Below are 22252 nucleotides of genomic sequence, written 5' to 3'. Positions count from 1 at the left end.
GCCACCCAGGTATCCCTAAATAGCAAACATTTTTGACCCTGAGTGTTCTTATTCAAAAACACTGAAACAAACATGTTAATATAGGAGTCACAGTCTCAGAAGTAAAAACTAAAGATCTGGGACTAACTGAGATCACACAGGAAGTGAATGTAAGGAAGAAGAATGTGAAATTTGGTAGGCAGTGGGGTATGGGCAGTTGGTCAGAAATTCTGCTTTTTAGGAGTTTACAGTACAAATCCTACCACCATCAAAACAATTACTGGCTGAAGAAAGTGTCATTAGATTTGTCAATGAAGGCCACCAAAGGCTTAAGAAAGAGAAATTTCAATGGATTCAGAGAGATCAAGCCAGAATCTAAATAGTTAAACTCTGACAGAAAAACAGCAGTGACACTTAATCGGTAGGAATTTTGAAGTCTAGAAATACAAAGAATGGAAGGCACAGGTTGGTAACTAGGCATATCAGCAGGTTTTTTCATAGTAGGGGAGAAACAAATTTACAAATTTATAGATTTACCCTGGATTTAAATCACAGAAAAGATCCCAGTGGGGAAAGGGAAAAGGGAATACAAACATGGTAAGATGATAGGAGGGATCATAGGCATTGATGGAAGGTTCGGCTCTAGTAAGGATGCTAGACAGGTCTTCCACCAGCACTGGTAGATTATCTTATTGTAGTATTATTTCAAAATATTCATAATACATCATTCCATGGAAGGAGTGCATGTTTACTTCCATCGGCACTGGGTTTGACCATGTGGGTTCCTTTGGCCAATGATATGTGAACAGTTGTGTAATATATCATACCTGAGCAGAAGTTAAAAGCTAATAGGTTTGGGGCATCTGAGTGCCTCAGTCTTTTAAGCACTCATGTCTTGGTTTTGACTCAGGTCATGATCTCAAGATTTGTGAGTTTGAGCCCTGCACTGGGCTCTTCACTGACAGCACAGAGTCTGTTTGGGATTTCTCTCTCCTTCTTCTCTCTGCCCCTCTCCCTCCCTTTCTCTCTCTCTTTCTCTCTCTCTCTCTCTCTCAAAAAATAAACAAACATTTAAAAAAAGCTAATAGCTTGACTCAGTCTTCTCTCTCCCCATGACATGAGAATCGGTATGCACCATTATCACAGCTGCTTCGAAAATGAGGAGACTCATGCACCAGAGCTTGGCAGAATTGAGTACTGCAGACATGAAACAAATATCTGAACAGATGTCCACATGCAATACAAGTAGGAAAAACAGTAAAAGACATTGTGATCTGGGGGATTATTTATTACCAAGCAAATTTGACCAATACAGAAATAAAGACAGGTATTTAGAGAAAAATAAACACAAGAGGTTCCTCCCCGGTCCCCACTCCCCTGATACAAAAAGTGTTTACTATTTTCCACAGGCACAGATTATTGTTTTAGGATATTCAGGTCAGCGTATAGAAATGACTTTTAGTTTTAAACGGCTTTATTGAGGTCAATTTAACATATCATAAAATTCACCCATTGAAAGTGTATAATTCAATGGATTTTACTATACTGACAGAGTGGTGGAAAAAAAATCACCATTATCTACTCTTAGAATGTGTTTATCATCCCGAAAAGAAACATTGTACACATAAAGAGCCACTTGGCATCCTACCTCCTCTTCCTATGTGACCCTAATCTACCTTTTGACTGTTCATTTGTGTATTCTTGGCCTTTCATATAAATGGAGTCATATAATATGTGATGTTTTGTGTCTGGTTTCTTTCATTAACCATAGTAGATGAATCTTAAAAACATTAGGCGTTCAGAAACCACTTGACAATAAACTATTAAAAAAAAAACCATTAGGCTTTCCTTTTTAGGTCAGGACAGAAACACATTTTTTTTTTCTGAATGGCAGGCTATTTTTTACCATCTGTCAAGTATGTATCTATCATGAGGGTATATACTTTGAGCCAGACGTATTATTATTCTTGGATTTCAGACAAAGAAACTGAGGGTCAGAGATCTAATCCAACTCCCAAAGTTGCATAGCTTTCAAGTGCCCACACCAGTAGTGAAAATCAAGTCAGTTTGACTCCAGCATCCATGCTTTCTTCCATGCTATTGCATTACCTCATATTAATTTCAAAGGACTATTTCTCTAAAAATGTCAATTACCTAAGGATATTAAATTGGATAGTGGATATCCCTCAACTTTATGCCTTCAGCCTTTCTACATTGTCTTGCACCAGAAAAAAGAAACACAAGAGAACTGCACTGTGCTTTCGAAATAGGCAAGGCAATTTAAAAAGCAGATAAAAAGTCGAAAGTAATAACAAAAGGAGCCTGCCTGAATATTGAAATGTAATCCACTTTGCCCAATCAATTATTCCCTACATAAAGGAATACTAAAAAAGATAAGAAGGTCCTTGTCTATTGTTTTTAATTATTTCCAAGTTTACACTAGTATGGCATATAAAAGGGCATAATAGGGTAAGTCTAAAGAACATCAAACTTAATTTTCAGGAGAGATACAAGCTAGCACTTGGTCTGATCTCAAATGGCTGGAGCAGCCATGTGATTGCCAAACATCTAAAATCTCACCCAGTCAACAGAGGTCACGATTCCCTAAAGAGCTTAGTCCATGGTAGTACTGAGGTTCCTAAATATTTAGGATTCATGCTATTACTTTCAGATTAATTATGCATCTTCAACATGTATTCTTTAAATCCCAAAGAAGATGTGAATGGGTATTTCTGCAATTAATTCGAACCAATTCAAAAGTTCCCTTCCTTACGCTTCCTTATGCCACAAGTTATTGGAGATGTCCCAGAGTCACTGTGAACTCTACCAGCATCTTTGGACCCCTTCAGCTAACTGCAGCGAAATTCAATTGATTCAACTTTCTCAAAGCTTTTCCAATCAATGCATGCACATAATTCATTCCTGCCCCCCATCTTAGTTTAGACCTTGTTCCTTTTGGCACCCTAATGCATCTCTCTCTTTTCAGCCTTGCCTTTCACCAACTTATTTCATATTTGTGTTGCAAATTGTCTTCCCAGAGCAATTTCTATTCTCAACTCTTGCCTGCTAAAAATGTTCAAGGTTCTACCATGCCCTATAAACACCACCATCTGAAGGTCAGCCCTTTAAAATGTGACCTATATAACTTCATACTCAGTATTATACTGAGCTAATTCTATTTATAGAGAATAAGTGGTCAAGGACAAGGACTCAAGTTGTTGGAGTCAAATACTTGCTCTGACATGTAGTAGGCAAATTACCCCAGGAAAAAGAGAAAGTAATAAAATTCAGTTAATGGGGCCCTATGATAATATATGTTCAACTTACAGTGCCACATAGTGATGTTACTGCTATTATTATGCAGCTCAATAAAAATGTTTCTTATCTCAATGCCTTGATCATGTTTGTTTTGTTTTCTTTTCCCGGAGATCACTATGCCCCATCTCTGTGCTTAAGAAGTTACTTAAGGGGCGCCTGGGTGGCTTAGTCGGTTAAGCGTCCGACTTTCGCTTAGGTCATGATCTCGCGGTTCGTGGGTTTGAGCCCCGCGTCGGGCTCTGTGCTGACTGCCAGCTCAGAGCCTGGAGCCTGTTTCAGTCTGTGACTCCCTCTCTCTCTGACCCTCCCCTGCTCACGCTGTCTCTCTCTCTCTCCTAGAAATAAATAAAAAAAAAGTTACTTAACATTTCCACCCATAATTCCTTTTATGGATCTGGAGTTCCAAGGCCTCAAGCCACAACCAGGGTTTGTGGTCTCCCTCCAACACTGCAGGTGCACTCTGAGGCATCCATATAAAAGCCCCATACACAGTCTCCTTTATTTCTGTGGAACTTGCTGAACATATAATTCTCCAGGACTACCCATGTTCATGCTCTCCTGCCCATGCTGTCTCAGGGATACCACTAGACCTATTATCCATCTTTGCCATCAGAGGAAGACTATCTAGCTCCTTATCGTGTAAAGTTAGCTTGTTTTTTGAAATCTTGGTTGATGGGTTTTCTGTTTTTTTTGGTTTTTTTTTTTTTTTTCAGTGTGTCAAATATATGATCCCACCATCTCTTGGTCTGCAATGTGTCTCCTGGGAAATTAGCTTATAATCTTATAGAGGTTCTCTTGTATATAACATGTTGCTTTTTTCTTGCTGCTTTCAAGATTCTCTTGGTCTTTGACCTCTCAGTTTGACTGCAATGCATCCCAGTTTGGGTCTCTTTGGATTCCGTTTGAAGCTTTTTGAGCCTCTTGTATTTGTATATCTAATTATGTACTCAAATATGGGAAGTTTCCAGCTATTATTTTTTATATAAGCTCTCTGCCCCTTTCTCTTTTTTTCTGGAGCTTCCATAGGGAATATATTCATCTTTTAGGTGGAGTCATATACATTACTTAGATTCTGTTCACTTTTCTTCATTGTTTTCTCTTTCTGCTCCTCATATTTGATCATTTAAAATGACTTTTCTTCAAGTTTGCTGATGCTTGCTTCTGCCTATGCAGTTCTGCTACTGAACTTCTATAGTGAATTTTTCAATTCAGTGACTGTGTTTTTATCTCCATCATACTGTTTGGTGTTTTTTAATATATAATTTATGTCTTTCTGTTGATATTTTCATTCTATTTATATATTATTTCCTTGATTTTTTCTAGTTTTTGTCCATGTTTTCCTTTAGCTCCTGGTGCATATTTAAATTAGTTGTTTTAAGGTCTTCATCTAGTAAGTCCAAAGCTATTGTTTCTTCAGGAACTGTTTCTGGCAATTATTTTCTTCCTTTTAAAATGCCATACATTCTTGTTTCTTTGTATGCCTTGTAATACTTTATTAAAAATTGGGCACTTGAAAAAATAGTTACCTTTCCCAATCTTTGCAGACTGGTTCCATCCAGGGGATGACATTCATACATCAGCCTGGTTATGAAGTCGTAAGGTTTTCTGGACTTTTCTGGATATACATATCCCCGAGCCCTGTGCCTTGTGCATGTGCTTCTTTACAATTCCCCCATATATGCAACTATATTTAAATGTCATGCTTTCTCCAAGAGTCTCATTTTTGCTTCTTCTTGGGGCTTTCTCTTTCTATTGTATTTTTCAATCAGTATTCTAGTCTCAGGTGTCTGTAGGTCTGTAGCTCATTTTAATTTTCATGAGCCATTCCCACTACTTCCCATGGCTTCCCAAGCCTGGAATCCTAGCTCCTTCTGGCTGTCTGAACTCCATTGTAGGTGACCCAGAGACCAAAATATCAGGCAGTCCATAGACAGGTTAGCATGTTGCATATTAAGTCTTCTCTGTTCTCTATGGTTCATAAAGGGTATTTGGTTTCCTCCAAACCACGCTGTGCCACACTGAAAGGGGGGAAGGGCGAGGGAGAGTGAAAATGCCACAGCAATGCCAACTGTTTTGAATGTGGTTTTTTCCTGACTGTGTGTTCATGTGGCCACTGTAGATCTTTGACTGATTTCCAAAGCTCCTATACAATTATTTTAGTCTGTTTCCAGTATATATATATATTTTTAACTCCATGGGGAAATAGTACTGATGTCATGCTATCTCTTGACTGTTGTATATTGAAAAATAAGTTTTTCAACCCTAATACATTTGATGGGTCTCTCTATGATGATGACTACATGTTGCCTTTTTTTTTTTTTACATGTTGTCATCTAACATTTATCTTCTACTTATGTTATTACTCCTGTCACCCTTTAAACTCAAGGACACAGTAAATGTCCTCTCTTTATACAGCACAAAGTTCAGTGCCTGACTCAGAATAGGCACTCATTATAAATTGAACACTATAGGAAAGCAAGCCTATGTGTATAGACATCACATCATCAAGAACCGTGAATATCATCACTATTTTCCCTGGCTGTACAATCACAGCATTACTTCAGAATGTGTATCAACAGTTGGGTGTGTTCACAGAAAGCCTACTCTGATTTTGTTGGAAATCCTGTAGTGGGTACATTGTTGTGCTAGCAGACTGTTTTTAGAAATTGCAGCAGGCACTGTGAATAGGCTGAGGGAAAATGAGCACCACTTCTCTACAATGCCTGCACCCCACCCCTTCTCTCAGTGAAAAGAGGGTGTTTACTCAGAAAGAGAGGGAAGCATTGTTCCTATTGTTACTTGAAGCTTATTCAAGAGATTTGAGAAGCAGCTCTGGCATTTTCAAGAATAAGGAAAAAAATCAAAAACAAAACAAAAAACAACAAAAAAAATCACTAAGCATATGAGTCTCTCAAAGTAGAGCTTACAGTGAAAGACTGCAGGATGCTAATTAATTCCTGTTATCTGAAATAATGGAAAAAGAAGGAGAAGAAGAGGAACACACACTTGGGTTTCATTACCACGCACAGGAGTCCTTCTGAAGAAAGACGTTAAATGTCTCCCCTGAGGTGTCTGTTGTCCTCTTAAATGAATTAGTCAAGAAGAACTGCACATTATTTGGATAGGGATACCCAATGGGGATTTGCCATTAAATGCAGATGTTTGATAACCCATTAGAAAATATTATATTAAATAGCCTCTGTCATAAGTTGATATTTTTAAGGGAGAATACTTACTGCAAGTCAGCAAGAAAAATCTCTTTCTCTCTCAAAATAACAAATAACTGGAGTGCTAATTGTCATTTACATACTTTGGATCTATTTTTGGCAGACTGTGAATCTCCGATCATTGAACTAATGTATCTTAAGAGCATTCAGTGTCCTATATCCATCTTGCTACATATACATCTATATGTGACAGATACATATCCATAATAAATATATTTTGAGTAAAATGTTTTCAAAGCCTCAGGTTTCAGCTCCCAATTATCTGTTTGGTTTTTCAAATACCTAGCCATTCTTTTTTTATAAGTGGCAAAAACACATTAACAATATGATCAAGGGTAATTTGAAGATATAAAAGATTACAGTAACATGGAAGTGAGAGATGGTGTTTGCTCTAGGAAATATAGTTTTAGTTTCAATTATGACTTTTATCTCTACCATCCACTCTTACTTAGTAATTTACCCTTCTTGGCACATACATAACCCTTCACATACCAGATGCTGAGGGATTATTTCCTGAAAAAGTCAATTATAATTTGGCTCCAAACTTTAAGAAACATGAAAACCTCAATTATTAATAAAGTCCTTTAATTTCTCCTGAAGTTATGTTAGCACCTTTTCTTTGGAAAAGATTAGACCTATCAGTAACAAATATATACATATGTTGTCTGTGTGTGTGTGCGTGTGCACACGTGCATAATGTAGCCTGTAGAGAAGATGTCATTCAATTGTGCTAGAAGAATAGCATTTACAAGTATCTTCAGAATGCCTCATGCTCTCTCAACAGTTTAGGTGGCTTGGTGGCCAACAAGCAATTGGTTACCGGAGAAGAGTTTTAGTGGGGCTGAACAGAAAGGGTCAGAAAGGAGAAATTTAGGGTTCCGGTCCATGAAGGAGCCGAGAGTCCTTGCCAGCTCGTACACAGAGAAGCTTGGGGACGTGACAGAAGAGAGGAAGCTGCAGAACCAAGGCATTAGGAGACTGGGAGTGTATAGACATCAGTCTTGGGAATGGGATGCAACCCAGCTATCCACAGAGATGCCCCTAATGGACTGAGCAGGAGAGGAGGATCCCAAGAGGGAGTCTGAAATCTCTCACTTCAACTAAAGACTGTTTCCAGGAACTAAAGCTGATATTTAATTTCAGGGAACATAAGTGTGGTGCAAAGGAGAGTTGCAGAATCTGAGGCTAAGCAGTGGTGGCCGATGGGGCTGGGGCAAGGGTAGAATGTAACCATGGCTAGAGGGCCCTGAGCCCTGGGACTGTGACCCGGGGCTGTGGCTCTATCCAGCTGTGGCTGTGGCTCTATCTTCTACATGGTCTGTACCTGCCTTAAGGTTATGAGCTTTCTTTGGACAGTACTTATTCAGTGCTCATTGGCCTCTGAGGATGCAAAATACCTCCAGTCTTATCAAAGTACTGCTGAACTCTCCATTATTTCTGGGTCTGTAGTTCTCTTCTCTTTTATTGACTACATATTATACGTTTTAACACACTGTATCTCACATTATCCTTTTAACGCATTCCCACGAGAGAAGAAAATGGAAGACTAGAGTGGTTCAGCCACTGACCCAGTTACCCAGGCCTGAGTAGTGAAATTAGAACTTTTACCAGCTCTTGTTTGTCTTCAAGGCTTGAATGATTTTCACCAAGCTACCTGGGTGTCGTTGGAAAATATCTTTACTGAAAATATTAATAATCTATGTCACCTGACATATTTAAGGAGAAAAAGCTTAAAGGGAAGTCAGAAACCAATGGGCCTACTTTTATGCCATGTCTAATAGCATGGAGTTTAAGGCCTGTAGCTCCGAAGCAGGGTTACTGAAGAAGCCAGAGGTTAGGCCATCACCTAATGTGAGAATACGCACAGCCCCCCAGGAACCTCTTCATAGACAGTCTGAAAGGGCAGAACCAGGACCCAGTTTTACACAATTGACAAGGTGGGATGGAATGAAGGCAATAGTTTGCCATTACGCTAAACTTCTTAGTATGCACACCTCAAGATACAAGTTAAAATGATCACTCCTGGCTCTGTTTTGACCATATCAAGAAAGTGATTAGGAGGGAAACAATAATGATGATATACGGCCTTTTCTCATCTTCTAATTTGAGCTTCAATATCTAGTAAGTAAACATCTTGAACAAATGCTCATTCAGACACACATGAGCACATGTCCCCATGCTGACCATGCATCTCACCATTCAGGAAGCTTCAAAAAGATCTGGTGCCCAGAGGAGAAAGCCAGACTCTTGGGCATTCAGAGACCACACCCTCTACCTTTGCAAGGGCCTGGAACATGTCTCGCTGACTTACACCTATTCTAACTACCATGGCCTAGAAATGGTCACGCCCTCAAGTTGAGGGCTTTACCAGTGCAGTCACTGAGGTTCCTCACAGAGAGTGTCCTATCTTCCTCCCCCAAAACGGCAGCCTATGCCTATGGAAATGCTACCCATCTTTCAAGATCTGTTTTAAATGCTTCTGACTCTGTGGATCTTTCTTTGACATATTCAGTTGGATCTGGGTTTCTTTATAGCCTAGACCATGAGCTCTTTGTGTCTGATGGCCCCTGTCTCGTTTGCACTTATCTCAGTGCCTGGTTACACACAGGTGCTCAATAAATGTGTGCAGCAGAAAAAGAAGAAGAAAATAGGAGGAAAAAAACACAAAGAAGGAAAGAAGGAAGGGAGGGAAGAAACACGTCTCCTTCCCCCAAAAGTACCAGTTTTGAAAAGCAAATGAAAAAGAACTCCACAGGGCAATAAATACAGCTATTTATTTATTAACTACAAACTTAGTTACAGTTGGAAATGATAAGTTGAAGGTATGCTCACTCATTTCACAAAGAAACTGAGGACTGATTGACTTGGAGCTTGTCTTCCTCAACTATAGGAAACTTTGCTCTGCTATAGCAAGAAGTCAGGAAACTTGCTTGTTTTTTCTCTCACCATCCCATTGTCATTGATTTAAGTACATAGGTATTTTCTCTTTGTCTCTTTCCGCTGCCATCAATTTCTCCCTTACCCTCCCTCATGTCCTTGAAGTTCCGTCGGAATATGGTGATCAGAATAGCTACTTCTGCTAGCCATGCTGAAGATTCAATTACATGCAATAGATCTAAAGCACCAGCTGATATTCAGTGAGGCATGTCCCAGTACCTGCAGCACCTGCGGTCCATTCTATTCCCGGCTGTAATTCAGTAGCATCCTCACATAATTCTTTGCCTAGGAGAAACCTGTCAGGTGATTTTGTATCACTTGTCTCCTGGACAATGCCAGGAAATCTCCACAGAAGTTCTCTCCTCAATGCTATGGGGGCAGGGGAGGGATGACAACTGTTTTTCCAAAATGAAACAGGTCTAGGTCATATTGAAGGTCTTTAAAATGTGACCTCACCCTCCTCGAAGATCCAGCCCCTCAGCTGTGCTCTCTATCAAGACCTGACACCCATATACACTCAAGAGAACTATTTTATATCACACTTCATTATGTCTTTCCCTCACGAGGCATGAACACTGCTACCTCGAATCTCCTTCTACTTGGGTGACCGGTGTGCAGGGTGGTAGAGGGAACCTGGGCCTTGGAATCACACAATCTGGGTTCAAAGCCCAGTTCTGATATGAACCACAGATCTCAGTGCAATGTCATTTCACCATTATTAATTCAATTTTCTTATCTACACAAATGGTACACTAATACTTCATAAGTTATTCTGAGGATGAAACATGTTGGCCTTAGTGACATGCTGGCAACAGGGGCAGCATCTAACAGGTGATGGGGAAATGTTCTCCATTTCCCACAGGAGGCATGTGGTCACAGAACAATGATACACAATGTGTGAACCTTTAAGACACACATGCGTATGTGTGCAGAAAGGTCATACTGTTTGTTTTCTTGAAAACAACTTAAATTTAACTCCAAATAGCCTTCTTTGCCAAGGAGGAAATAAGATCAAACATACTCATGACTGAGATTAAATTCCAGCCTCCAGCAAACCTCATAATGGTATCAGGTCCAGAACGCCCTGGTACCTTGATGCTCTGGCTCAATCACAGGGCACCAATCCCCATGGGTTACTAATTAGTGTTCTACTGTCCATGCCCTCCTGTTTCCTTTAGAACCAGCAGCTGGGGCCCTGGAACCCTTTGTTCTAGATGCACAGATTTCCCTCTCTGAAGGCAGGACACCTTCCCAGAATATGTCCAGAAAACAGGACACCTATTCTCTCTTCTAGGGGACCCATAATCCTTTTTCTTCCATCCTCAACTGCAGATTGCTTTTTCATCAAGGGAAACATCTTCTATTTTTCCTTGTTGCCCACGGAGGTACACGGTCTCTTAAATCTTCATTATGAATTTGGCAGCTTGCAGAAGATAAAATTAGGAACTAAAGCATCTTGTAGGTCAGGAAGCCTAGAGCCTATGACCTTCTTGAATGGGGAAAAGAGACAATGCATACATATAAATTAATATCTCAGAGTTTCTCCTGCTATAATAATAATTACAAATATTTGAACAGCTAACATTTAGTTAACATTATGATGAGCTCAAAAAATACCAGCAGTTCTATAATCAAAGAATAAACTTGTAAATCAAGTGCAGAGCTTTACTGTTTGTAGAGCTCTTTCACGTGTTATCACAGGTGACCCTATCTCCTGCAGAGTAGGCAAATATGTGATAATGGCCACTTTTTTGATAAGTTCACCGGGGTTCTGCAGTCAGTCTGTGAACTTGCCAGCTTGCCTGTCCCTTCAGCTCTTTGCAGGCCTCTCCATCTGGGCTTACTCTGCCTTCATTCATTGTTCAACTGCCCCAATCAGGGGGCTCAAGCCCAGAGTCCTACAGCCCAGCATGACACCCCTTTCCCCTTCCCTGCTTCTACCTCCATACTGTGTGTTGCTCTAATAATTGGCTCTGGGTCTTGTGCCTAAGCCAGGGAATCAATGCCCTGATCATATCAACTCCTTCTGAGATGGAGGCCACACTATGTTCCTCCCTAGGCCTCCTTGAGAAACTCGAGTCTAGGAGACTCTGACTGTCTTCCTAGAAGTACTCTGCTATGACTTCTAGAGAACATGCCTGCTCCTTAATGCTGTTTCCTTGTTTTCAGAGCCCAGTACTGAACCCCAGGCCTGGGGTCTGCTGACTCTCCCTTCCTACAGGCTTATCATTCATCACCTTTCTATAGGCAGAATCCTGCTTACTTACCTGTCTTCTTCTGGCTTCTTGGCCCCCACTGCCTACCTGTTTCCACCTAGAAGAAGTCCATAATCTAGGCCCTGGCTGACCTTGTTCTCTGCTTCATTCGGCCCTTGTCTAGATGGTCAGTCTCATGAGTCTACTTCCCATAAAAAGTGGATATTGAGGTAATTCCTTCCCAACAGAATCTATCAAGGAGCCAAAGAAAGGGGCCAGGACACTGCTTTAGGGATCTCCAAATATGTGCCTGTTTTAATTTAATTTTTTATGGTGGAGGGTGGAGCAAGAGAGAGCAGGAGTAGGGGAATGGGGCAGAGAGAGAGAGAGAGAGAGAGAGAGAGAGAGAGAGAGAATCTCAAGGAGGCTCCACCGCACTCAGCAAGGAGACTGATGTGGGGCTCTATCCCAGGACCCTGGGATCACAACCTGAGCCAAAATCAAGAGTCGGATGCTCAACTGACTGAGCCACCCAGGCACGTCCCAAGTGCCTCTTATGACACATATTCTCTTCAGGGATGAAGGGCTAGTAGGCTCTTTTTCTGGAGTCCATGATCCCAAAGGATGGTAGTTGAGTGTAGAAGGGTATTATTCCAGAAGCAGTAAGAGATGCTGCACCAACTAAGAAAGAGAGAGACACTGGAGGAATAGTCAGAGAATGAGAGGGCTTTGATCATGTATAAAATAGAAAGGCCAGAGGCAGGTGCTTGGCAGTAAAGGCAAAAAAAGATAAGGTCAAGGGAATGGCATGTGGCACATGGGGCAGAAGCAATGAAGTCTCGCAGGTTGGGACCGGAGTCTAAGCAGGGACACGTGGGCTTAGGCAATCACTCTATGCAAGTGAGATACATCCTGATAGACAGAATCGGCTCTTAAAGAAGCTTCCCAGGCCGGATAGATCCAGAATCAATTCAAGTTCCCTGACCACTTACCGTGTGCATGGTTATGTGTGTCACATACTCTACCTCATCTAATCTCCATGACTGCTCTTAGATGTAGAAATGATTATGCACATTTTAAAGGTATTGTAAAGGGCTCAGCAATATTAATATGAGGGTCCTGTCTCCATAAGCAGTGGAAAGTAGAGGTTGCATTTAATATAAAGTCCAAGGGACTTCACTGCTGTCCCCACTACTCCAGACTGGTATTCTAGCCCCTCAGCTCCCAGGTCCTGGGCCAGAGTCTCAGGTTCCTCCCTGATCTTAATTTCTTTACCAGAAACATTTAACTTCTTTTGCAAAACTACCCAGTGGGGACTGCTAACTGCTTTTCAGCCCTGGGCACTCAGATATACAGTCAGCCTTTAGCACTTGCCAGTGGGACAGAAAATTTGGACTCACAGTTGAGAAGCCTCTGAAGTTAAACTGTCAGTCAGGGAATATAAAGAATTTCCAGGCTAATCTACTCAATGGAGCTAGCCAATGGGGAAGCGAGCCCTTTCTTCTGAGAAACTGGCCTCCTTAGAACCCCAAGGTTGGACAATTTTTTGAGCCACGTGGTGACTGACTTGAGACATCCTAGAGGGAAACCTCTTAACTTGATACCAATTTAACCAACCAGAACCTCCCACAAATGTGTTCCTTCTCTGCTTCAGCCAGAACCTAATTAAGACCCCACCATGGCTATAACTTTGTGCCAGCACTGTTATTCAATTAACAACTCCATTATCGTTAGCCTTGCAGCCACGCCTGTGTGCCACTGTACAGAAACAGTTCAGTAAGACAGATTTTTTTTTTTTTTTAAAGGTTTCCTGGGGAATCAGCCACAAACCAAACCTTAGGACACTCCCTACCAGTCCCAGCTCCCATTAAGTGTGGACAGTCCCCTGGGGCTGCAAACAGAAGTCAAAAACCTAGATTCATGCCCTGGTTCTTCTAGCCCCAAGACAGGGGACAATAGGGGTGCCTGGGTGGCTTAGTCGGTTAAGCGTCTGACTTTTGCTTAGGTCATGATCTCGCGGTTCGTGGGTTCGAGCCCCGCGTCGGGCTCTGTGCTGACTGCCAGCTGGAGCCTATTTCAGAGTCTGTATCTCCCTCTCTCTCTGACCCTCCCCTGCTCACGCTCTCTCTCTCTCTCTCTCTCTCTCTCTCTCTCTCCTAGAAATAAATAAAAATATTTTTTAAAATATTAAAAAAAAAGACAGGGGACAGTAGGACCAGGCATTTCCCTCTGTAAATGGGGATAATACTCTAAGGAAGGAAAGTAAAAAGAATAAACAAATACAAAAACAACAAACAAAATATTTATTTTTAAAAATATTTTTAATGTCCGTGTGTAGCAACATGGATGGACCTTGAGGGTGTTATGCTGAGCGAAATAAGTCAGGCAGAGAAGGACAAATATCATGTTTGCACATATAGGAGGATTACGAGGAACTTAACTGAGGACCATGGGGGAGAAGAAGGGGAAAATGGTGGGGGAAAGGGAGAGAGGCAAACCATGAGAGACTCTTGAATGCTGAGAAACAAACTGAGGACTGATGGGTGTGGGAGGGGAGGGGGGAGATGGGCATGGAGGAGGGCACTTGTGGGGATGAGCACTGGGTGTTATATAGAAACCAACTTGACAAACTATTTGTAAGAAAAAAAAATACTCTTGCTTCTTAAGTGGTTGCTGTTGTAAGGGCCATAAACACTATAAACTCCAATTATTAGTCTATTCTGAGGCTGATTCTTTGACAATTATTTGATTGATACAGCTCCTGTTTGCCTGATTTCCTCTCTCACTGTACATTGAATCCAATCTTTTCATTTGCCAAGATTCCATTTTAGCCTTTGGGAGTGGAGCCTCTGAAACACTCATTAAAGTCTGGGAGCCTGCCGAAAGAGTGGGCTTCTCAGCCCTCACTATGGTCTTGGCCTCAATCTAACCACCCTGGGGCCAGGCCCTTTGACTTACTGGCTATCTCCACAGTGGCAGGGAAGACTGGCTCTTCTACTTCTCTGTGATATAAATATCCTGGATATCATGTGCATGTGGATCCCTTCTCTTTTAATTGGTAGTTTGGATTCTGCTGCACAATCAGCCTTCCCTCCTTCGAGTCAATTAGCTCTTGCAAATGCACTGGGTGCTTCTCAGGCTCTATAATTATCACTTAGTGTCAAAAATTGAAAAGTAGAAAGAAGCAAACCCTAACCATATGACTTCGAGGTGGATGTCAGCCACTAAGAAAATTTTTTCTGAGTCTAATTCTTCATATATGTTTGCTTCTGCTTGGGATCTTATTTTGGAGAGAGCAAATGAATTTATTTTTCTACAGTCTGATGATTTGAACACTACCTGACCCTTAATGGCTGTGGCGTCCTGTAAGCCTCAATTTCCTCATATTTTATTATTAATATCCCTTTTCTCATCTAACCCTTAAGACTCAGGTGAATGAGGATAAAGTTTGACAACTAAGTCAGATAATTACGGTAAAACCTTGGTTTACAAGCACAATTTATTCCAGAAACATGCTTGTAATCCAAAGCACTTGTATATGAAAGTGAATTTTCCCATAAGAAATAATGGAAACTCAGATGATTCATTTCACAACCCCAAAATATTCATATAAAAATGACTAAAATGCTGTGATATAACACAAAATAATAAAGAAAATACAAAATGTAAAAATAATATAAATTAAGTAACCTGTGCTTTCCTTTGAAAATCTTCTTGGCTAATGTGAGGGAGACAAGAGAGAGGGGGGTTATTGTATAGGATGACTTGCACTATCACTTATGGAATCACTGCTATCTATTGGCTCAACAGAATCTTTTTCTTTTAGTGAAACTTTAACAGGAACCTATCCAATGACCTAGAATGAAGTAAAGCATTCCTAAGCTTACTCATGTATGGAAAAGCAAAGGACTGCCCATAGGTGCTTTGAAGTGACAAAAAATACATTAATGCCAGTTGTGGGCACCTTCCAACATTCTGAAAAATCACTGATTTATGCCAAACATGGGAAATGATCACCCACAATCCTGCAGTGAGGGAGAGCGAGAGCAAGAGAGAAGAAACACTGGCTTAGTTGTGATCAGGTGACATTCGGCACCACTCACTACTCCTATGATAAGACATCGCTCATTTTATCAAGTTAAAATTTACTAGAAATGTCGGCTCGTCTTGCAGAACATTCGCAGAACGAGCTACGGCAATTCAAGGTTTTACCGTAATTTTTTAATATTAAAGTCTAAATCACACTACAGACAGAAGAAACCATTATCCCTTTACTTGATAACAATAGTCTTCCTTAACCAAACAGGAAATGAATTTGTAGCAATATATTGCCCTGCAACTTCCCCTCTCAGTGTCACCCCCAGGACAACCTTTTCAAGATTCAGACAGTGATATGGTGCTATCTATTTTATTTTACCATCTAACTTGGTTTGCCCCAAAATCCACTCCAACAGGGTACAGCCAAAGAAACCAGGACACAAGTAGGAGTTCTGATTCAGGCAGATGAGGGGTTTTGCCTCCTGGCTCTGCCATGTGGCAGCTAAATGATTTTGCCCATGTATCCAGCCTTGGAATGGAGGAATGGAATGGAATGGAGATCAATTGAGGTCATGTCAATGAATTTTCAAGCACATAGTAGGCCCTCATTTGCTATTAGCTGTGTTCTCTCTAAATTCTCGCAGTATTGCTTAATTAACAATATCAACTGGCATGATCCAGAATGCAGGATCATGCCCATATGCAGGTCTGTGTTTCTAAATCCAGTCCTTCTACTACTTGAGAGCTATTTCCAAAAAGATGTGGGAATGTGGCTTCTCCCTATCAGTCATGTCCTTGGGCATTTATGGAGAGAGAGTGAGCAGTTTGGATGTTGTTCTTGACAAATACTTCAGCCACAATTAAATGCTGCTACTGTACTTAGGACAAAGGACAAGCGATCAAAGAAGACTAATTATAATGAATTATGATCCTTCTCCAAGTCCGTGCTTGATATTTCAGCTGCCATGTGAATAGATGACAAGGCTGAGAACATTACTGCCTGCCATCTGTCTAAAAATTCAAAGCAGGAGCAAAAAGTGCTCGGAGGGCAAACCAGTTAATGATTAATTAAAATCCTAAAAGTAGTGCTCACTAGTCAATTTCTGAGTACATCTAATCCTAAGGAGGCCAAGCATACTGAATAGCTGACATCCATTAATTCCAGCAGAACTTTCTACTAGGTGGACAGATAATGAAGAGATTACAGAATGCCTTAGTCCTGAGTTCAGGACCAGCCCTATTTCTTCTTGCTTTGTTTCCCCCATTATTCTGGCCATTCAAGCCACTTCCCTGATCCATTGTCTCTACATCAACCAAATAGGAAAACAGAATCAGATCAAAACAAGAGACAGTGCCAGCCTATTCACTTTGCAAGGTCAATTCTAGACTTGGACAGTGATACCTCCCACTCAATATGCTCAAAGTCAGTATCATTATCTTTCTGCCCAAAGTCTTCCTTCCTAAAGCACCAGAGAATGCCATTACTGTCTCTCTACATGGTCCTCTATCACCCCAATCTGGGGATCAGTGCAGACTTTTCATTTCACTTTCAGTTTTCCCTCCATTTCACTTTCAGTTTTCCTGTCCATTTCCTCTTCTCAGCTCCCACCTCTGTGGCCTAAGTTTAGGACTGGGTATCTTCTCCTCTTTGTTCTCTCAGCTTCCACTCTCAACCTCTCCATCCTATCATGCATGCTTGCTGCTAGGGTACTTCCCACAAACTACAGGTCTCAACAAACGTTCCCCTGACTGAAATCTTTCAATGGCTCTACAACTTCTATTGCAGCAATTTGCAAATTACTTATAAGCAGCAGAAATATACACACACACTAACACACACACACACACACAGAACATATATGCACATATATATGGAAAAGGAACTCTCCAAAGTGTTATTTGCTCATCCTCATGGCTGCCCGTGAATTGACTCAGGAAAATATTTTAACTTAACATGGTGCAAAGTCTCACATCGACTTGTTTCTTCATCTCCAAATCAGGCTCTAAAGACAAGTCGTATTTTTAAGCAAATATACTATAATATGCTCAACTGTTTTATAGCAGCAATCTCTTACATTTTAATAGGAATTCAGAGTCTATAAAGCACTTTTGTATACCAAACTCAGTTATTCAATACATACTATTCATGTATCAACCATGCACCAAGCATTGCGCCCAGTGTTGTCAAAGTAGAGAAAAAGAAGTTCTTTCTCATGTAACTAATATTTTAATAAGTGGGTAGATTAATACTAGTTTGAATCATGTGAAATAATCAGATGGTCAAATATGAGCAATTTCATACGGTTCAATCTATACGACCTAATTCTATAGGGTTTAATCCATAATCACTGTTACTGGGTATGACAGGTGCCATGCTGAAAATATGGGACCTAAAGGAGAACAGAGGAGGGGATTTGAGCAGGGGAATGGGAAAATATCCTACGGGGGAAGAATACATGAGCCACAGAAGTGGTGAAGGTGAATGATGTATGGCAGCAATCCAAGAGCACACACAGAAGCCTAACTTAGGAACACTTAGAGTAATATGAAAAATAGGACAGTTCTATAGTCAAGAATTCATATGACAAGTGAAGAAGGGGGCGACTCAGATACTGAGGACAGATGAGGGCAGCTCAAAGCATGGCCATGTCCTCAAAGATGAAGACAGTGCAAACAATGGCCCTACATACTGCAGTTCCCATTGCCGGGCTCCACCACGGTTACGCAGACACCGCAGAGTGTTGCCAGGCCCACGGTAGTGTAGCCTCTGTGCTCCTGTGGAACTGTCTGCTCCACAGCATAGCCCGTGCTCAGCCATGATCCTTCAACATATGGATCCAGGAAACACGTGCTATCTCCTAATTTTGTGTCATACTCAGAGCTCAGCCGTACCCTGAACAAACAAAACAAAAACAAAAGCAAACAAAAACAAAACACAAGAAAAAAAAAAAGAACTGCATGAGGAGAAAAAAGAAGATCAAGACAGCAAATAACGAGCACTGCCGAGGCAAAAGGAAGAAGATTTAGTAAAATTCACCATACAATCAAACACTAGCATGTATTTGTGATATGTATTATGTAAAAGATTCTGTGCCACCTGTTTTACAGACATGATTTATAAGTTATTAGAATAACGTTTAAAGTAGCTATTGTATTCCTTTTTTTTTGAATAGAAAACAAGCCATAGAGAGGTTAATTGATCTGCCCAAGGTCACTAACAGAAAATAGAGGGGCCAGGATCCTAACCTCCAAAGCTGGTGCCTTTAACCGCTCTACTGTGTTCCATGGCTGTGTTCTATAGGTTTCTATGATCCCTACTCTGAACATACTCCTTCAAATTCAGTACTTAATGTATACTGTGAGGTTGATATGCCTATAACTCCTGCTTTAAAGGGGAGAAAACTGGTATGGGTACCAGGGAATGGGAAAGTATTGGGAGAGCGCCTAGAAGCAAGGTTAGAATGAATATGCATCACAAAGGAGACGAAGATGCCTTAAACTTAGTTGGAGAGAAAAAAGAAGCAAATCCTCATTAACGTGAGGGAAAAATGACCTTGCCATTTTGTAATTTCTCCATCACATTCCAAAACCATCCTTTGTCTTTTCTGTCCAGTATTACACATCTTGACAACCATGAAAGTGAGCCAATGAAAATAAGATTATCCTCCTTTGAAAAAATTATCTGGTTGGGACCACAGAGTTCTGAGAATTGGGAGCAATTTTTACTAATGTTTGCTATGATCAAGGACCCAAAGAAAATGGCACCCCCAGAGAGTCGTGACTGGCAGGAGCTGGAGTGGATACATTTGTTATTTTGAAGTGAATGTTACTCCCACCCCCTAGAATCAAGTGGACGCTGTTGGAGGTGCCAGTGGCAGGAGCAAAGTCATGGGTGCTGCAGTGTTGAGAAAGAGCTCACCATGGGACAGAGGGAGATTGTGGTGTTCTCTCCTCCAGACCTGAAGTGGGAGAGAAGAGAGATTTCTAGACTGTAATCTTGTGGATGAGGACAGGATTGGGTTAGCTTTGCTCACTATTATATCCTTACTGTCTGAAGCAGTGCTCAGTGCACATAAGTGTCACTTCACAGGTGTTTTAAATGACTGAATGCATACACTTGCCCTTCCTTACAATCCAATCCTACCAGTCTGTAGAGTCTGATAACAGTGACAATAATGTTGTTGTTGTTGTTGGTGGTGGTGGTGGTGGTGGTAGTAGTAGTAGTAGTAGTAGTAGTAGTAGTAGTAAGTAGTAGCAGCAGCAAGAGCAGCAATTAGAGACCCATGCAGCTGGAGCAGCAGGGCTCCGGCCCAGAGCACTGCATGATAAAGGCTCATAGTCAAGCCAAAGTGACTGATCATGGTAGTGGTAGATATAGCTAAGGACAGTAGCAAGTGAAAAAGTCATGGCAGGAGAAAAGCAGAAGACTGGGATTCTTCAGTGACCCCAGAAATCTCTGGGTATGGTAGGGGACTATGGGCCAGGAGGGCATTTTGGTGGCAGCCCTGGCCATGGCTGTGGGGGGGGCAATAAAGCCCTGGCTACAGTGAGACAAGCAGACTGTATCAATCTACGAGATACTGTAGGTAAATGGACAGACAATGCAGAGACTGAAGACTGAAGGTGAAAGCAATGCTGTTGAAAATGCTGGGCATACAGAGTGGTTAAGTCCTCATTTCTACCCACAGGCTGCTGAAGCCTGGAGGACATTTATGTGAGAAGACTAACTCTTACCCCAAACTAATGATAAATATTATCCCCCCATTTTTAGATGAGAAAACTGATGCTACATGAGGTTGTGGCCATTGTTTTGGAATCAAGAAGCAGGGCAGGCATTTAAATCCAGCACTCCCTTACTCCAAAGTGTTTGTTTTAATCTGTTTTCTTTGTGGCCTTCAAAGGGACACAGCCAAGACTTGGTCCCTGATGCCTCTGGCTCCAGTTCTCCACTCTTTCTCTTACTTCATTTTCCAGTGTCATCCTTGTGTCACTCATTGGGAATTCAACCTCTTAATGACTTTGTGTGCATGTGGATGTGAATGCACTTCTGGCCCACATGTTAGGCTGTGAATTCCTTGGAGATGGGTGTGAAGAATTCCCTGTACATGATGTTCACCTTTGTACCCTGGCACCTGGAAAATATCTGGAACAGAGTCGGGGCTCAAAAACACTTCGTTGTTGATAATAAAGATAACACAGTGAGATCATACAGAGAAGGTATAAAGCTGTGGGGGTGGGAGGGTCCTTTCTTAGAAGAGTCCCACTTCTAGCTCCTCAAAAGATTCACACACTTCCTATGCCAGGCAGAAGAGCAGGACAAGCATGGACAGATGCCCCTGACTGAGTTGGGAGCCATGTGATGGACCAAGGTGTCCTGGCAGAAAGCTTGCTTGGCAGTGACTCGAGACGGGTCCTGGATGCACACAGTGGACTATTCATTGTCCTAAAGCCTGAAGCTCATGAGTAGAGTGCTCCTTCTTCCAAGGTCCTCATTATACCATGAGTTATTTCTTCATTGTGTTCTTTTCCTCCAGAACCATGACTCATGTTCTTTATACCCTGTGTTTAATTGTATAAAAACGAGAACCCAGAAAATGGGTCCTGGACCCTCCTTAGGATGTCCCTGCTGGGAAAAGTGGCCCAGGGAGAGGAAAAGCCTTGAGTTCCTCACTCCCAAGGTTTTCCTGAACTCTTGATTTCAATGATCAATGCCTCTTCCACAGGACAATGGTGACCTAAGGTTGACTCTGCTGGCATTTGGTCCCCTGGGGGACTATAGATTGGCATTTGTCTAAGCTCCCTCCCCCCCTTCTATTCTGCTGCTAGGTGATGGACTATGGAGTATGCGACTCAGATGAATGTATTTAAGAATGAACAGGGAGCACTGTTGTTTTACCATGCAGTTGACTCAGTTCACTAGATAGTTATGCAGCTCTTACAACATTCCAGACTGGGTACTGGATTCAGGGGACAGAGAGATTTAAAAAAAAAAAAAAAAAAAAAAAAAGGTTATCTACCAGAGGAATCAGAGGCTTAATAGAGCAGCTTAAGAAAGTAATCAGATAGGTGAACAGATAATTGCACCCTGATGTGATCTGCTTTAAGAGATGTACAGAAGGCATTTACAAGGAGTGACTACTTCATTCTTGGGGAGACTTCAAAGAAGATATCCTGATACTGTTTTGAAAAGTGAGTTTTCTAGGTACCTATAATGACCAAAGGTATTCCAGGGAGAAAAAAAAATGATACATCCCATGCTGGATAAGAGGAGGGGTAGAGGTGGGAAGGACAGGGAGGCTTCAAAGAGACCAATGTGGGTGAGGACCGGACCTCCAGAGGACGGCCTTGTCAGCTTGTGGGACATCATGCCGGAGAAGGACCAAGTGCCAGGAGAAGCTGTTGGCACTCAGCAGGCAATGGGGTATCCCAAAGCACTTCCCAGGGCGTATTGTTACTTTCACTTTGTTTGTTTGTTTAAGTTGTTACTTTCATTTCATCTGTTTGTTTAAGCATCATAATTCTGTTTTATTATACTAAATATTAAACTTCATCTTATTC

The 22252-nt window shown here is 41.4% G+C and overlaps 1 pseudogene; it reads right to left on the bottom strand.

The window, feature by feature from the left end:
• LOC120247290 overlaps positions 1 to 19317 on the bottom strand; it is a 29414-nt pseudogene extending 10097 nt beyond the window's left edge.
• Positions 19318 to 22252: the final 2935 nt, after the last annotated feature.

The sequence above is a fragment of the Hyaena hyaena genome, unplaced genomic scaffold (genome assembly GCF_003009895.1).
Source record: "Hyaena hyaena isolate Hyena2069 unplaced genomic scaffold, ASM300989v1 scaffold_512, whole genome shotgun sequence".
NCBI classification, from domain to species: domain Eukaryota; kingdom Metazoa; phylum Chordata; class Mammalia; order Carnivora; family Hyaenidae; genus Hyaena; species Hyaena hyaena.
This window is presented reverse-complemented; position numbering and strand designations above follow the sequence as displayed.